The 11471-nt window shown below is 40.1% G+C and overlaps 1 long non-coding RNA gene across 1 annotated transcript; it reads left to right on the top strand.

Moving 5' to 3' along the window:
* The first annotated feature begins 332 nt into the window (after positions 1-332).
* Positions 333-4101, top strand: LOC143439568 (uncharacterized). Its single transcript, XR_013107733.1, has 3 exons — positions 333-391; positions 1642-1755; positions 4017-4101. It is a non-coding gene; the product is annotated as an uncharacterized LOC143439568 (long non-coding RNA).
* The last annotated feature ends 7370 nt before the right edge of the window (positions 4102-11471 follow it).

Here is an 11471-nt window from a genome sequence, read left to right as displayed (position 1 = left end):
TAATTGACAAATATGATGATGATATTAATTGTATATCATACTTTGTAATTTGCATAATTGTTACAAGTATTTTCAATTTATGTCTGAGAAGCCTTTTTTTTTTTTTTTTTTTTTGACAGAAAGGGTGAAATGTTGGGAATTGGTTCTAATGCTTTGTCTTAATTCGGCTCTCAAAGCCATGCTTTCAGACCTGAGGGCTCCTGCCTCCAACTGGCTTCAATTGGTAATAAAGAATTGCTGTGAAGCCAATGGCTGGGCAGGGAGATAGAGGCAGGACCTTTCAATTGTGTGGGCAAAGGACTGAGAGAGTCCCCTGGAAGAGGAGAATAACTGTGACTTGGAGGAAGAAGGATCAGATTTAAAAGCTGCAAGAGAGAAAGCATCCAACAATGTAGGTGGAAACGAAATGCTGCCCTATGGGGAAGGGGTGCTCAGAAGGTAACAGGGCAGCAAAGACAAAATATAAATTTAAAAGATGTTGAGCAAGGAATTCTGGAAAGAAGAATATTTTAGCTGCAGGGAGGTTTAGAAGTGCCCAACCACTGAGCTAGTCAAGGCATTTAAAATTGGCTGGCATGTGTGTGTCCACTACAATCCCTGACTATATTCCCTTGTCTCCCATTCCACATTCTGCTGGTCTCTTCTTTCCACAAAATGTTCTCATTTTTTTCAGTCACATGCTTATACATATGTGTGTATTTATGCATACCAGTCAGCCTTTTAGCAATACAACGATGCTAGTTCATGTTAAATACATATTTTGTAATTGTATGATTACAATATATAAACCACATTTCAATTTAATAATATGATAAGAGCATTTTACATTTTTACTAATTACTATTAGTTGTGTTTATATATGTTGTATGTATGTGTGAATGTGGGCATATATTTTGGAGGTCAGAAGACAATTTCTGGAAATCAGTTCTTTTGTTCTGTCAGGGGTTCTAGGAATCAACCATCAGGACTAGCAACAGTACTTTTATCTACTGAGCCAGTTTATCAGTTTGAGTATGAATTTTATTTATTTATTTTTTTTACCATTGAGATAGGTTCTCACTATGCAGCCCTGGCTAGTCTAGAACTCACTATGTAGATAAGTTGATTTCAAACTCATAGACATCCTTCTCCCTATCTCCCTTCCTCCCTCCCTCCCTCCCTCCTTCCTCTTTCCCTCCCTCCCTCCCTCCCTCCCTCTACCTTCCCTACCTCCTTTTCTCCTTCCTTTTTCCCCATCCTCCCTTCTTTTCTTCCTTCCTCTCTCCTTCTCTCCCTCCCTACTTTTCTTCCTCCCTTTTTCCCTTCCTCCCTTCTTTTCTTTGTCTCATTTGCTTGTTTCACCTCCCTCTTCTCTGTTTCTTTCTTGTTTGTATTTTCCAGATAGGATTTTACTGTGTAGCTCAGGCTAGTCTGCAAGCCACAACTCTTTTGCCTCATATCTCAAATGGTCAAGTGGTGTGATTACAGTCGTATGTAACTGTATATATATATATATATATATATATATATATATATATATATATATATATATATAATATTAGGCAGTGAAATTATAGGCAAAGCATTAGAATTTGTAGACTAGTGAAGAACTGGAATATTCTCTCAGGTTTCTGTTTCCTATCTTCAAACCTTTCTTTGCAGTGTTGTCTCAAAAAGACAGAATGCAAATCATTAGCTCCAGGCAGTCTGTAATGAACGATGGAGGGATATAAGATGAGCTTAGCTGGCTCCTGAGTCCATCTCACAGCATACACGGTAAGCTACGTAACTATGTCAGTAAAGTCTCCTGATGTAGAAAGGCCTCACCCTTCCGATTTAAACGTCATCAAAGGTTTTCCACCTTGGGTGTGTGTTTGCAATAGGTTTTTTGGTGCCTGTGGCTCTCTGTATGATCTTGAGTACACTGAGTTTTGAACATCTGAGCCCTGTTTGCAGTTTTCAGTGTTTGGAGAGTGGCAGGGAGCAAACATCTTATGACTACCTCAGTGTCTCAAAAAAAAAAAAAAAAAAAAAAAAAAAAAAAAACTGGCTGAAAGCAGCACAAAAACATTACTTTTCAGATCTAATTTTGGCATCTGGAATATATTCAAAACAAAATCACATACACATAAAGAAAAATGGAGTAAAATAGTGATTATGTTGTGCTACTCCAGGCATAATTGTGGACTTTTAAAAGCCCATGAGAAAAGCTATAATTTTAATCTTCCCACCAAATACACAATTCCCTGGATTTTGTAACATCCCCTTTGAGGTCATCACGGAAGGTCAAATTATCAGTCTAATTTTGGTCTGCTGGTCACAGCATAGAACAGGATTGGTGTCAAACACACAGACTGTTAAACACAAAGTCTTACTTGGGCAGGAAACCTTTAGGCATTTTTAGGGTAAAGTTCAGATATTAAACATAAAATTCTTAAATTAAAAAGAAGCTGTTTGGGTGTGCTGTTCTAACTGTTGACTTTGAATGCAGATAGTGAGATAATCTGGTGTTTGTCTTCTTCTAATGCTATTCTTATAGTTGATGTGTCAGGATGCCATTTCTTTTTAAAAATATATGTAGGTATGTGTATGTGCAGGTGCCCCCAGGATTTAGTAAATAGTGTTGGACCCCATAAATGTGGAGGTACTGGTGAGCCACACAACATAGATATAGGAACTGAACTTAGGTCCTCTGCAAGAGCTGCAAGCACTATTAATCTCTGAACCATCTCTGTAGCCTATCACTGTATCCTTGGTGGTCTGGTTCTTCCCTCTGTCTCCCACATTTCACTACTGGCCTCTTGTTTTCTATCTGGACACGTCTTTGGACCTTTCTAGTCTGTTTTCCTGGGAAGCACAAAACAGATGGAGCAGAGAGGTGACTTCTGCTCCGTCAGTCACCACTGTCATTTGTGCCTCTCACAGACAGGGAATGTAATTATTGTAATAACAGCAACTGGAGATATAATTAAAGTAACACACTCCAAAAATGTCAAGTGTTTTTGTGGTACTGTTGTGGTGACATCACAGAGGCTGACATCACTTCATGGTTTATTGGTATTTGATGTTCTCATTATGCCTAACACCCTACAACTGTTTGTCAGTGCAACTACTCTCTTCTTCTTCTTCTTCTTCGTCTTCGTCTTCGTCTTCGTCTTCGTCTTCGTCTTCGTCTTCGTCTTCTTCCTCTTCCTCCTCTTCATCTTCCTCTTTGTCTTCTTCTTCCTTCTCCTCCTCCTCCCCCTCCTCCTAACCTCTTCCTCTTCCTTATCTTCCTCCTCCTCCTCCTCATTTTTCTTTTTTCTTCTGTGTGTTTGAGAGAGGATTTCTCTCTGTAGTCCTGGTTGGCTTGGAACTCACTATCTAGATCAGGATAGCCTGAAACTCACAGAGATACTCTTGCCACTGACTCTGGAGTATGGGGATTAAAGGTGTGCGTCACCATACTCAGCTCTATTTTTGCCTTTTATCAAGTATTCATATTTAAAATCGACACACTAATCAATAATATGTGTAATCTCCTTTCTTTTCCTTTTCTTCCTTTTCATTTATTTCCTTATTTCCCCCCTTTCTCTCCCTCCACTTTTCCTTCTTTCCATCTCTTCTTCCTTCCTCATTCCCTTCATTTCAATCCTTATGTTTCTTTCCTGTTTGTGTTTTCGAGATAGGGTTTTACACTGTGTAGCTCAGGCTGGTCAGAAACCCACAATTCTCCTGCCTCATATCTCAAGTGGTGTGATTACAGTCGTGTGTAACTGTTTTTTTAATCAAAGACTATTTTGAGAGTTGTTTGCTGCTGTGGTTACTCAATCCCCATAGACACAGAGTCCAGAGCAGATTTGATTTATATTAAATTCTCTTCCACATCAAACAGTATGAGTCAAAGGCAAGAGTTGCAGAAGAAGTTGGTATTTAGCAGAAATTAAGATTTATACCCAGAGAACTGGGTTTCTATCCAGATACAGCAATGAAGTCCTACCAAATTCAAAAGTTTGATGAAGGAAAATTTACCACATTTATTGACTTCTCCACAACAGAAATGCTCACAAGGAAACATGATGTCAACCTGGACATAATGGGATGTCGTATCCTTATAGTCGCAACACCAAGTAAGCTTAGGCAAGAGGATGGTTACAAGTTTGATGCTCTCCTGGAATACATTGTGAGTATCATGTGATCCAGGGATACACTTGGAGAGATTACATGAAAGAATGAAAAACAAAACAAAAGAAGCTCCTCTATTTTTGGATGCAGTGACTTCTTTCTGTTCTCTAGATACAAGAATGAACTTCTCGTGAAAGCCACAGTGTAAGGAAGCAGACCAGAAGTAATGAAACTATGAAAGAGGAATCAGCATCTGGGATTAGAGGTGATTTAAGACGCCTAAGTAGAAACTCTTTTTCTGTTTAAATGGTAGAAAGAAAAATAAGTCACATGCAATTGTGAGAGCTAAAGCAAAAGCAATGCCAGAGACTTGAAAGTTTCTGGTTTCAAATTTTATCCCAGATCCCATAGTGACAAAGACAGCATGGCACTGCTCCAGAAACAGGTATAAACAAGACAGGACAAAGATCTAGAAATAAATCCACATGGCTACAGCCATATAATCTTTGATAAAATTATCCAAAGAAAATCTATATAGTGGGAAAACCTAGCTTCTTCCAGTAAATGGTGTCTAGAAAACCAGATATTCACAGAAGAATGAACTTGTTGCCATATTATCACCTTATTCAAATATTAATTCAAAATGGATCAGAGACCATGTTGGTGATGGGAGTCAGATTTGTATCTGCTGTAAGAACATAAATGTCTCTTAACTACTGAGATATGTTTCCAGAACCAAATCCAATTTTATTATGAAATGTCATGTTTTCTTTGCTTCATTGAAAAATATTTTTTTATTTTGCAACATTATTGAGTCACAAGTTTTTGCAAAGATACTACAGAGGAATACTGTGTAATCATCACCCATCTTTTCCCAAAGGTCACATATTTCAAAATTACAGAACAATCTCAAAACTAGGAATTCAATATTGGTATATTTACAACTCTATACCATTTTGCCACAAATGTATGCATATTTGCATACAAACCACAGCCACAGGGAGCAGAGCAATTTCTATATCATGAAAATCACAATCACATTAACACTTTATAATCTTGCATTAATATACTTTTTTGTTTCTTACATAAAACAACTTGGGGGTATTTTATCTTATAGTCATAGCTCAGTGTTGAGGGACATCAAGACAGGAGTTCAAGTAGGAATTTGAAGACAGATCAGCTTGCTATTCCATACAGCATTACCTCCCACTAATGAATCCATATCTTAGCTGAGTAACTACAGCAGGAACCTTGGAAGACGCTGGCTTGCTTGCTGACAGAACGACTTATACTCAGCTTTCTTACATAGTTGAGGACTACCTTGCCCAGGAATAGTGCTGCCTACAGTAGGCTGGTTGGTATGGTATTATATCAATTAAGAATCAAGACAGTTCCCCAATAGACAAGCCTACAGAACATCCTGAACTAGGCAACCATTCTGTTGAGTCTTTCTTCTCAGATGACTCTAGTTTATGTCAAGTTGACAACTGAAGATAACTATGCAGATCCCAAGAAAGTCATATAGGAATTCTACTATGGAGCTCCCTACCCCCATCATCCTTAATCTTTAGTCACCACAGCTTTATTTTATGTCTCTGTTCACCTGTTTTGAGGAGCCTGAAATTCCTCCAAATGGAATCCCGAAGGCAGAACCTAGGACTTGACTTCTCACTCAATATGATGCTGTTGGCGATCCATTCAAATAGCTGCACACATCTCTAATATTGGTACTTTTTAGGTAGACAACATCTATCTCTAGCCAAGAAGCTATTTGGAATAGCTCCCATCAGCTGAAGGAAGAAGCCTTTGTGATGATGATTGTGTAAGGCACCAATGGAAGAAGACAGAAGATAATCTTTTGTAGCCAACAATGACCTTGAAGTTGTGGCTCAGTCTCCAGAGTGCTTGGATTATAGATGAAGTGCCATACAACAGGCCAATAATTTATCCCTTCTTTGATGCATTTGAGTTAAACATACTGTCCTGGTTGGTTTGAGAACATGATATAACTTAGTTACCTGCAAAGACTCAATTGAATTGTCTAAGGTAATGTTGGGGGTGTCTGGGGAAGTTGTATTGATTATTAATTAATGCAAGGGTTGCTCATCCCACTGGCAGCACTGTCCCTTGGCAAGTGTTTCTGGCTTGTGTAGCTAAGCCTGAGACTGGGAATGATAGAACCAGAGAGCATGCCGGCAACATTCCTCCAAGGTTTATGCTTGGAACTCCTGCTTAACTTCCTTCACTGACTTGCCTCCATGACTGTCACCTGGGAGTGCAAGCTGAAATAAACTCTTTCCTCTAGTTTACTTTTGGTCAGAATGAATTATTGGATCAACAGAGTGAAATTAGACATATATCCAATATAATCATTGATATGTTTGATAAAAGTCTCTTATTTTATTTTGGGTTTCTATTTGTTCTGCTTTTGTAGAAGTGGGTGGCTCTAGGGATTAAGCCAGAGCTTAAATGGTGGAGTAATAAAGTTATATACCACTGAAGTACAATCCTGAATTTTTGTCATTTATAGAGGCAGTTGCATTGGACATAGAATTTTGGGGTGGCAGCTCTTCTATTTCAGCCCTTGAAAAAAAGGCTCAACCCCTGACCTCACAGCTCCTAAGGAGGAGTCTCCTGGATGGATTGCCTCATTTGGATAATGCTATCCCTTCTCTCTGCTTTAAGAAATAGTTTTTGGTTGTTGTTTGCCTCTTGATATTGGTTTCGTTAGTATTATAGTATTTGTCTTGTGTTCAGCTTCATGAATTTGGAAGTTTATATCTCCTGTGATACTTAGAGAAAATTATCATTATTTGTTTTTGAACATTTTGTTCAACCTCACTCAACTGAGTACAAACTGAGCTACTTGCCCTGATAGAAGTATGCACACTTTCTTCTGATTGATTCTACCCATTCCTTATCCTAGGTTTTTTTTTTTTAACTTTCAAAATGACTTTAAGCATATTTAAGGAAATGATGAATGCTTATGAATAAACTTATACTTCTCCTTTAAACAATAATTATATCTGGGTTTAGCAAGATGGCTCAGAGAGTAAAGGTGCCCGCCACTTGCCTGACAACCTGAGTTTGATCCCTGAAACCGATATTGTGAAGGAGAGAAATGATTCTCCCAAGTTGTCCTCTGAGTTTCATACCTGTACCATGACACCTGCATGCTACCCTCCACGTAATCTCTCCCTCTCTCTTCCTTAATATAAACTTAAGAAAGCTGAGTTTCTTGACAATAATGCTCACATAGCATATTAAACTGCTTTTGAAGCCGTTTAGCTTTCCCTCATACATAAGCATCTTGCAGACATCGATAGTGAGAAGATTGGTAAAGGGTGCTGGCCCATGAACTTCCTGAGTGTGACCCTCCATGCCACCAAAGATTGTAGGCCAATATCAATCCATGAGGACAAACGAAGCAGAGACTGATGGATTGGGTGTTCAGAAACCCTGTAAGTACATATGGTAATGACAACACCAGGACAAGCTCCTGGGAAACAGAGCAACATTATTTGGGGGTGATTAAAGGCTTATATAGTTTTGGGGATGTGGGTAGGAATATCCAGGATAAGCAAACGTCACTGGATGAAGGCTCCTCATTAGCATGGGAAGGCACTCTAGAATCTCAGGTGTTAGCTGAAAGGGTTCTCATTGGGAGAAAGGAAGTTGAACCAGTAATCTAAGTAAGGCTACTAGACATTCTGCAGTTAGAAGCATGTGGAGGCGAAGGTCAGAGAAGGCAAAGCACTGCTAATAAAAGGAGTCCTCCATTCTTTTCATCAAGCCCAGAAGGCTATCCAGACAATGGTAGAATTCAACCTTAATTAGAAGAGCAACACTATGTCCATCATCAGCTTCAGTTTACATGGTAGACTCCTTTTATCCTCAATGGGACGCTCAGAGATACCGGGATCTAGATTTAGAGTGGTTAGCATGTGATATGTTTATCTTTTAGATGAAGGACCATTTTTATGTTACTTTTGTGCATTGTATTTTTCAAATTATCTTAGGGAGCCCACAATTCTTATATTACAGGAAGGAAGAGAGGGAAGGAAAGAAAAAGGGAGAGAAAGAAAGGGAGAAAAGGAGGGAGAGAGAGAGAGAGAGAGGAGAAGGGAGGGAGGGAAAGAGGGATGAGGAGAGACAGTGAGAGAGACAGTGGAGGGTGTATTGGTGACTCTGGTGCCTTCTTCATATCAGGCACTAAGTCTTTGTTAAAAGCCAGAGTGATTTTCCACAGGGGCATACACGAAAGGATGTAACCAAAGCTGGAAACACTGACAAATAAGCCTCCCAACATTTGCATTTCTTCAAAGCACTTCTGTTTGTGACAGCTGAGTATCTTTTCCTATGTCAATAATCGATTCTCACATCTATCATGATGGTCACATTGAACTAATTCATGTGGGTTGGTAAATCTATTATAGTGGTTTTGTTTCTTTTACCCAAACTCCAGACAATCAAAGTGTTGTTGTAAGGTGAGTTCTGTTAAACTACAAGCTCTGAGATATTGCTGTTGAGACTGGAAACAAAAGAAGTATTAGGGCAAGTGTTAAGGGAAACCTGTTCACTGGCATTCTTCAAATGGAAAGAGACTATCCTAGACCTTCTTACATGCTTTTTCTTGTAGTTAAAAAACACTTATGTGATGGTAGGTGTGCACCACCACACTGGGTTCTTTCTTTTTCCACACTTGACAATAAGCAGGCTAATTGGAGACAGGTGAATTACTGTAAAGATTCTCAGTTCACTGTCATGTTAGGTAAAATTGTTGGTAGACGGTAGGTTGAAACAGAATTCAACAAACATCAGTAAATAGATACCTCCTTCCAACCATAGTCTATGGTGCAAAACAGCAAGAGGGAACATTCCACACATATTATGTGTCATTCCTCATGAGGTGAAGCTTTGTATTTTTCTGCCCAGGCTTCTCAAAACTCAAATTATCCCTGTGCATTATATGTATGCATGCTTCATATGACCCTTGCCTGTCAGTCTCATAGTAACTAACTGTCTGGGTCCTCAGATCAACTTGCAGTGTTTTCAGGTAGCTGTTACCTTCCTTAAGAATGGCCTTGTGACAATAAGGTTTAACTGACAACTCAACACAATTTAGAGTCAAGTGGAAAGAGAATCTCAGTTGAAGAATTGACTAATTCAGAGTAGCCTTTTGGCACGTCTATGGGGAATTGTCCTGATTGTTAATTGATCAAAGAGGTCCACTCCAGTTTGGGCAGGACCACATTCTGAAGAGGTGGTCCTAAGCTGTATAAGGAAGCTACCTGAACATTCATCTGTAGCTGGACTTTTTGCTATTTTGTTGTTTTTTTTTTCTACTACCCTTATCCCACCCAATTCCTTAACACTAGATAGAAGAGAAAGAATGTTTATAGGGGAAAGGGGTCATCTATATCATTCATTTACTTCCTGCTGATTAAGGGCATCAGATTCCTTGGAGTACATCTAATCTTCATTGTGGGAATATCTCCAACCAACAACCAGCAATCCAGCAAACAGCAAACAGCAAAGAACAACAGCAACCAGCAGCAGCCAGCAGCCAGCAGCCAGCAGCCAGCAGCCAGCAGCCAGCAGCCAGCAGCCAGCAGCCAGCAGCCAGCAGCCAGCAGCCAGCAGCCAGCAGCCAGCACCCAGCACCCAGCACCCAGCAGCCAGCACCCAGCACCCAGCACCCAGCACCCAGCACCCAGCACCCAGCACCCAGTAGCAACTAGCAACCAGCAACCAGCAACCAGCAACCAGTAGCAACTAGCACCCAGCACCCAGCACCCAGCACCCAGCACTCAGCACCCAGCAGCGACCAGCAACCAGCAACCAGCAACCAGCAACCAGCAACCAGCAACCAGCAACCAGCAACCAGCAACCAGCAACCAGCAACCAGCAACCAGCAACCAGCAACCAGCAACCAGCAACCAGCAACCAGCAACCAGCAACCAGCAGCAGCAGCAGTGGCCTCATGGGGCTTTGGCATTTTTATGAGTCCCCAGAATTCCCAATGTAAATGATCTGCAGCTAGCAAAATCACATCCCAGCCACAGCACGAGACAAATCATGTTCTGCTGCTGCGGACAATCTGAAGAGGCCTCATATTCCATATCTGGGAATCAAGCAAAAACATATTCATGTAACATTTTCTTTTTAAAGAAACCAAAATTCTCATTCCAGGTATCTGCCAGCCAGGCAGCCAGCATTCTCTATGGTTCCTGCCTGCATTACTATTGCTGTGAATGAATTCATTGTTTGAAGGTGATGCTATGTGTAACAAGGAAGGCGTTTTCCAAGCCCCTCGAGTGCCCTTGGTGATGGACTTCGACCTCAAAGTGTAAGCTGAAACAAAACTGTCTTCTTCTAAGGTGATTTCCTTCAAGTGACTTGTCAAAGTATCAGAATGAAAGTAGAGTCCAGCCCAAGCACAGTAGATGCAACACTGGCCATTTCAGATGTGCAGAGACAAAGTCATAGTTTATTTCCTTTAAGTGAAAAGCATAAGTTCTTAATAAGGAAAGAAAAATCTCATTATTGAGGTTACTCAGATGTTTAATAAGAAACCCTGAAACTGTAAAGATAAACAAATGTATCTTAGCTTTAACTCTCACCTCAGACCATAGAAACACAGTAATTGTTTGTAATAAGTCTTCAGATAAGAGGGAAATGCAGTTAAATTTGAGTGTGTCCATGTACAAGAAGCAACAACATGCTTGGGGATGGAAATCAGTTGGCAAAGTGCTGACTAGCAGTTAGGAAGCTCTGACTTAGGAAGCTTTGATCCTTAGTCCTGAATAAAGTGGGCATGGGAGTAAATACATTTGGAAGGTGGAAACAGAATGACTAGAAGATCAAGGCTCTCTTCTGCTTCATAGCTAGTTTGAGGCTAGCCTGGGCTAAATGAGAATCTCTTTGAAAAATAAAGATGGGCTGAAGATATGGCTCAGTAGTTAAGAACACTGACCTCTCTTCCAGAGGACCTAGGTTCAGTTCCCAGCACCCACTCGGCAGTACACAACTGCTTATCACTCCATTTCCAAAGGATCCAAAGCCTCTTTTGACATACATGTAGGCAAAACACCCATACACATAAATAGTAAAAATAAATGTAATAGATAATTATGAATAAATGACCAAATGAGAAAATAAATAATTCCCCAAGTAGAATTCTAAGCAGTCACCTCTGTTTATGACAGGACTTTGTCCTACTAAATCTACTGATCCTCTCAGCTTAGCCCTGTGTGTTTTAGCACTTGCTTTTGTTGAGGGGAACTCACTGGAGCTCAATAGCAGTGGTGTGATGAGAACCACAGAGAGCTGGAGTGCTCGCTTAGCAGCTATCAGGGTCACAGGTTAGAACCTCAACTTTAGTCTTT

Source organism: Arvicanthis niloticus, chromosome 27 (assembly GCF_011762505.2).
Source record: "Arvicanthis niloticus isolate mArvNil1 chromosome 27, mArvNil1.pat.X, whole genome shotgun sequence".
In the NCBI taxonomy this organism is placed as follows: domain Eukaryota; kingdom Metazoa; phylum Chordata; class Mammalia; order Rodentia; family Muridae; genus Arvicanthis; species Arvicanthis niloticus.
The sequence above is the reverse complement of the archived record's forward strand: the minus strand, read 5'-3'. Positions and strand labels throughout refer to the sequence as shown.